A 5463-nucleotide genomic window follows, 5' to 3' on the forward strand; every position below is an offset into this window, starting at 1 on the left:
AGCCATTTCGTTTGCGACCGACACATCACTACAAACAATTATATGTTGTTCCTCACTGGTCAAGCTGCCCCTTTTTTGACTCCCACACTGATGCTTTTGTCTGCAGTTTGCACCATTTGTGAGACTAACAGTCTCACTTCCAGGTGCCTATTGTTGTAATTTGGTAATGTATAGATAAACCTGAACTGAAACTTCTGCTGTGCAGCTTACTAAGAGGTCCTCTCACGGCAATGTGCAGTCACACAGAAGAACAACTTAGATGACATTACAATTGTTGTACATTACTCTAAAATCATGAGACTGACTTTAAGATCACAACCTCATTGAAAACATAAGTATTATTGTCCCCGAAAATAGCTCTAATATATTAAGAGAATACAGCAAATGAGAACACAGGATGGCCAAAAAATGTCCTTTAATATGAGATCTTCTTGTTTTATTGGAGCAGTAACGTGCCATAACAAAGAATAAGTGCACCTAAGAACAAGTATCACTGCTATGGAGTTTTTCATGTTTTACATACAGACTCAAGACTTTTTTATTTAAACACTGGTGAGTTAGAACCTTCTCTTTACAACACTCGTTTCATTTTCCATCAAACATTTCTTTCAGTCGTCTGCGTCTATCAGTGCTATGTGTGACTCATTTTTATTCAATAACCACAAAGTACAAAAATGCAAGATTAAACATTTTATTATAGATAAAAAGATAATTAATTACACATTCATACAATGAACAAGGTTTCTATAAAAATTCCACACAGTGTAAGAAAAACATTATAAAAGTTTCATCAAAATATGAAATGCTTTCATATGATTAAAGATTTTCTTAAAGATCATGTTCTTTGATGATCACATTACATGTGCCACATTTTAAAAGTATAATATACTTAGAAAAGTGTTCACAAAAAAGTGATGTTTTAAGTGGAAGAAAAAGCATGGATGTGATGAGGGGACCAGAAACACTGGATCACAGGGCAGCTGGTACAGATTTGCGGATTTTTCTAGTGTCTGCAGAGCTGGTGGTTTCAAAAACTGCAGTCTTCACTCATCAGAGTAAATTTGGCTGCTTGGTCAGATCAAAACCGTCCCCCAGGCTCTCAGTGGAGAAGAGCCTGTGTCTCTTAAATGACTTTAAAGAGTCTGGGAGGAGTTCGAGATCGTGGCCAGGGGTCACCCTGTGAGTCAGAGAAATTGTCATATTACACACTCTGGCTGCTGTGTGAAGACACAGTTTAACTTTTCTCTGGGATCCTTCTGAGTGTGTGATAGTCTCACGCTCAGGTTGCACATTTGTAAATCTAACTTTCCTTTTTATCTAAATTTTCCTTTTTTGAATTAAACAAATGTAAATAAAATGTAATAAAGCTTTCCATCCGGGCATGCAGCCTCCAGCTCTCCCCATCCTCAATGTTACAAAAGCACAGGTTTTACTAAGAACAACCTTTTGTACTAATAAGATGGAAGAAATCTCCTTCAGCATTCACAAAGTGGACTATTTCTCTCGCCTGATTGTGTTTTAGGGAAAAAGCAGCTAATAGATAGTTAGTGGGTTTTGTATTTGTTGTTGGTTTATTTCAAGAACACAATAATATTTTTAAGAGTCCACTGAGCAAAGTAGCATACATGATGGATACTACGCTATAAAACAGTGAGAAGTAAAACTCATCGTCTTATCAGTCGGCTGAGGTCCTTCAACATCTGTCGGACAATCCTCAGGATTTTCTGTGAGTCTGTTGTGGTCAGTGCAATCCTCCATGCTGTTGCATGCTGGGGGGAGGGTCAGGTCGAGGGTCACAGATGTCAACAGACTGAATGAACTCATCTGCGAGGCCAGCAATGTTGTGGGGATGGAGCTGGACTCAGTTAGGGTGGTGTCTGAGAGGCAGATGTTGTCCAAGATAAGGACAATGGTGGATAATACTTTACCGGAAGTACTCCTAGAGGTGTAATTGAATCCAGACGCTTGACGAATTGCATAAAAAGATTTACAAGGCTTTACAAGGACAGATATGGACATTTTTGACACGATGCACAGTGCAGATGAATGAGAAGGAGGAATTCCTCCTATCTATGCTTACACTCAGTGAGCTAATGAATGTCAAGTTATCATCTCCATCTCCATCCTGTGTGTGTGTGTGTGTGTGTGTGTAGTGAGTGTGTAGTGAGTGTGTAGTTGGTGTGTAGTTAGTGTGTAGTTAGTGTGTGTGTGTGTGTGTAGTTTTGTATTTATCCCACTTTTCGAGTTTCATCTGTAAAGCGGTGTACTCCGGTGCACAAAATAGAAAACAATTTATTCTGAAAAAATGCAGATGAAGAGTTGTTTGTTGACAGTATAGATCGTCTGTTTTTAAGCCGGCGATGGTCTAGCTGCCAGTCATTTAATAGACCAATATTTTTTATTTATTTAAATGGTGCTGACTCACTTTGTTCAACACAGCCCAGCAGTGGCGGTCCTAGCCTGTTTGGTGCCCTGGGCGAACACTCCCTGAATTCACACTGAATTGAAATTAAAGTAAATACGTTAACAATTCTGTTCAGTCAGTAAGTGACTGGCTGCCAGACCATGGTTGTTTATATTTACTGCTGTAAATCCAAGCCCATTATGTATTCATGATTTGAATCCTGGGTTGTCCTCTTCTTTTCTCTTTTTTCTAAACTGAAGACATGATGGCTTTGAACTTTTCTTGTCCATCTTCCATTTTCTGAAGTAATTTACCGACTGAGAACCAGCCTTTTTTCTTCAAGCGTGGGTTAGGGTCCTCGTGGGTCCTGCAGGAAATCAGAGTTCTAAAAGTTAGAAGTCGTTAATGTAGCAAAAACAAAATGCATTGCATTTTGTTCATAATCAATTTAAAGCCATTATCATTCTTGTTTTTTGCTTTCACTGGGTAAATGAATCTATCAAGTTTTAAGAAACAGATTTACATTTATTGTTTATTAATTTTATTGGACATCAACAGATCCCATTTATACACATTTAAGGTATAACATGGAAAATATCCTTTTGTTTCCATATGGAGACTCAGAATTTGACCCATCCTAAATATTCGGACCAGACAGCATTAGGAAGCATGCATGACACACGATTAAGGCGAAACTCCCCAAATCTCGGTTAGCGAGTTGATGCTGACAGCACTAAGTAAAACAAAAGGAAAAGTCAGATTTATAAAGAGTCGATCTCGTCTCAAAATGGGCCATAAATTGCACCGTGTATGCCCAGCGTAACTTTGACACAAAGGCATCTGCTGTGATGTTTACACCTGTGATGAAGTCTCACTAGTGTCAGATTTTATTTTATACACAGATATAAAAATATGGATATGTACAGATAAACGATCCAAATTATAATATTTCTGTCCGAGTCAAAATTGATTGAATGAAATCAATTATGGAAATCAGATACCCAGCCCTGTTTTCTTTGTTCTGCCAAATATTAGCTCATTTTTTTCAACCTAAATTTTATCAGCTTGATAAAGAAATGACTGAAACACTCTTGTGAGGCCTGTTTAGTGGACTGATGTTGATCTTAACTGATTTAATTCCTACTCCTTTTCTTAGTTTAAGTTTATCGCTCTAATCGTTTTTGCTGCTTTATATTTTCAATTTTGTTTTGTTGTTTAAGGATTTTTGGCAACACGGTGGTTAGAAGGTCCTGAGTTCAATTCCACCATCAGGCCGGGGTCTTTCTGTGTGGAGTTTGCATGTTCTCCCCATGTTTGTGTGGGTTCTCCCCGAATACTTGGCTTCCTCCCACCATCCAAAGACATGCACTTTGTGGGGATAGGTTAATTGAAAAATCTAAATTGCCCATAGGTGTGAATGCTGGAGTGAATCTGAGTGTGAATGGTTGTCTGTCCCTGTGTGTTGGCCCTGCGACAGACTGGCGACCTGTCCAGGGTGTACCCCGCCTCTCGCCCTATGACAGCTGGGATAGGCTCCAGCGCCCCCTGCAACCCTGAAAAAGATAAGCGGAAGTGAACGGATGGATGGATCTTTAGGGTTTTAGTTTTAGGTCTTTTTATTACTGAACTTTTTTATTGTGTTCTTTTCTTCATGTTTGCTGTTCTGATTTGTTTAATTCATGGCTTTACTGTGAGGCTTTACATGTGGGGTTTCACAACTTGCATTTGCACCTGGATTAAGTCAAGTCAAGTCAAGTCAACTTTATTTGTCAATTCTGCCACATGTACAGGACATACAGAGAATAGAAATTTCGTTACTCTCAAACCCTAGTGATTAAAAAATGCAAATAAAATAATTAAAAAGTAAAAATTTAAATAAATACAATACAATTTTACGTATAACAAAAAAAAGCTATGCAATATACAATATACAATAAGATGTGCTTTCTAAATAAAGGTTTTCTTTCTTGACTTCTGAACCAAATAACAGCTTATGAGGTGGTAACTACTGGGAACATGTCCTCAGGGCACGAGTCCCTCTTGTTTTCTGGAGTAAAAACTTGTTCAGCATAACTGAAGAATAAAGGTGCACTAAACGATGAGGATGATGTTCAGTGGTGGTGGTGACACATACAGGTTGCACAGCTGTGACTTCTAACCAACATAAAATCAAGATCATCAAAATGTAACGACCTCGACAGGAAATCTGCAATGACCCAAACGCTTTAATAGAGATTAATGAAAGAATCGTTTTTGCCTCAGGATTTTACAATCAGTCAATGCCAGTGCTGATTTATGAGAAACATCAATCCAGTTTCATTTAATATAGGATTTAAACAGCACCAGATGACACAAGGTTAAGAGACAAAAGATAGCATGAAAAAAGAATAATGCACAACTAAAAGCAAAGGCCTGAAATATTTTATGATTATTTGCTGTTTTTGTTCATCTTTAAAGACTCTCCTGAGAGACTGTGAAAAGCTGCCAGGGAACCTGAATTGTTTCAGGTAGGTGGAAAACATACAAACACCGCAATAACAAAATAACACAAGTACCTATATTAAGAGGAGTCGGCGCCCCACAAACAGCTGTGGACGGCCTTGTTTGTGTAAACTCTTTGTTATCGAGAACAGATGAATAAATATCGCCACTTCACACTTCAGGAAACCTTTCCCTGCGTGTTCATCAGAAATATATTGATGACAATGAGCCTCAATAGTTTTTCTTTTTAAATAGATTTGATTTTTGTGGTTTTAAAATTGTTTTGTTAACATGTTTATTTATTTATTTTTATTTCAGTCTTTCAGTCTCCAGATTTAGAGGAGCCTCAGCCATCCATCTGTTTGATTTCCATTCAGCAGTCAAGAGGAGCTGCGAGATTATGAGATTCCAACAAATATAGAACTGACTCTTCTGTATTCACTTCACTCCAATAATAAATGCACCACTGTTTTATTTTCTTCCAGTTACTTTAAAGCACTTATTTTTTATATAATATAATATAATATAATATAATATAATATAAAACAATAATTTTGGATGTTTCTTTCGGCTCTTGA

The sequence above is a fragment of the Haplochromis burtoni genome, unplaced genomic scaffold (assembly GCF_018398535.1).
Source record: "Haplochromis burtoni strain Fernald_Lab_line unplaced genomic scaffold, NCSU_Asbu1 Contig_766, whole genome shotgun sequence".
Taxonomy (NCBI): domain Eukaryota; kingdom Metazoa; phylum Chordata; class Actinopteri; order Cichliformes; family Cichlidae; genus Haplochromis; species Haplochromis burtoni.